Consider the following 1,512-nt stretch of genomic DNA (forward strand, 5'->3'; position numbering starts at 1 on the left):
TTTTCACTAACCCTCAGTCTTTAATAGTAGTTCAAGTACAGTAACAACTCAGTTTTTATTAATGGAGGATGACTCTCAGGACTTATAAGAGAAGACATGTAGCTTTTCTTCTAACATCTCCATGGTTGATGTCTTAAAAACATCAACTTTCCTTCCCATGAGGCATGGCATCTTGATCCCTGTTGTCATTCTATGAGGTACTCAGAAAATTTCCCAAGCATGGAAACTTCCTTTGAAAATTAAGAAGCAAAAGGTGCTTTCTCCTGCAGCCAAGCAAGATGCCAAAAGAAGGCCAAGGGGAAGAAGGTGGCCCCGCCCTGGCCACGGTGGAGAAGCAGGAGGCCAAGAAGGTGGTGAATCCTCTGTCTGAGAAAAGGCCTAAAATCTTTGGCATTGGACATCCAGCCCAAAAGAGACCTCACCTGCTTAATCAAATGGCCCCATATGTCCAGCTGCAGTGACAAAGGGCTATCCTCTATAAGCGGCTGAAATGTCCCCTGCGATCAACCAGTTCACCCAGTTCCTGGACCATCGAACAGCTACCCAGATGCTCAAGCTCATGTACAAGTACTAGCCAGAGATAAAGCAGAAGAAGCAGAGGCTGCTGCTCGAGCTGAGAAGGCTGCCAGCCAAGGGGATGTCCCCACCAAGACCTCCCTGACATGTGAACAGGGGTCAACATCATCACCACCTCGGTGGAGAACAAGAAGCCTCAGCTGGTGGTGATCGCATATGATGTAGACCCCCATCGAGCTGGTGGTCTTCCTGCCTGCCCTGTGTCGCAAGATGGGGGTCCCCAACTGCATCATCAAGGGGAAGGCCAGGCTGGGGCGGCTGGTCCACAGGGAGACATGCACCACCGTGGCCTTCACACAAGTCAACTTGGAAGACAAAGGCGCTCTGGTAAAGCTGGTGGAAGCCATCAGGACCAATGACAATACAGATTTGATGAGATTTGGCATCACTGGGTGGGCAACATCCTGGGTCCAAAATCCGTGGCTCACACTGCCAAGCTGGAAAAGGCAAGGGGCAAAGAACTCACCACCAAACTGGGTTAAATGTCCACTGCCGAGTTTTCTGTACATAAATATAGTTAAGGAATTGCTCTCAAAAAGGAAAGAAAGAAAAGGTTTACTAAAGGTTTACTTTGTGTGTAGCAGGTGAATTTCAATATATGATCATTATGTCTTAATGAAGACAAACATGACAAAGTTGTGATATAGGAGGAGAAGGGATATGCTCATAGGAGCCCCACTGTTCCATAGATAGTGGTGCCTTTCCATTTTCAGGGTCACCCGTGTCTTACATTTAGTGATATATCATCCTTTCAGAGTTTTAACTTTCAATGACTAGGCCATCAACTATAATTTTCAGTCATTCAGTCTACAGAACGATCTGGAACATACGATTTGCATTTGAATTATAGAATGATTGATGGAGGCCTCAAATGTAGTTATCAAAAGGGACCAAACTGAGACCTGATTGCAAAACTTAGGGCTAGAGATTGTAACT

At 46.0% G+C, this 1,512-nt stretch overlaps 1 pseudogene; it reads left to right on the forward strand.

Moving 5' to 3' along the window:
* Window positions 1-278: 278 nt before the first annotated feature.
* On the forward strand, window positions 279-1,058 carry LOC103734258 (annotated as a pseudogene).
* Window positions 1,059-1,512: the final 454 nt, after the last annotated feature.

The sequence above is a fragment of the Nannospalax galili genome, unplaced genomic scaffold, assembly GCF_000622305.1.
Source record: "Nannospalax galili isolate Female #2095 unplaced genomic scaffold, S.galili_v1.0 scaffold215, whole genome shotgun sequence".
NCBI lineage: Eukaryota > Metazoa > Chordata > Mammalia > Rodentia > Spalacidae > Nannospalax > Nannospalax galili.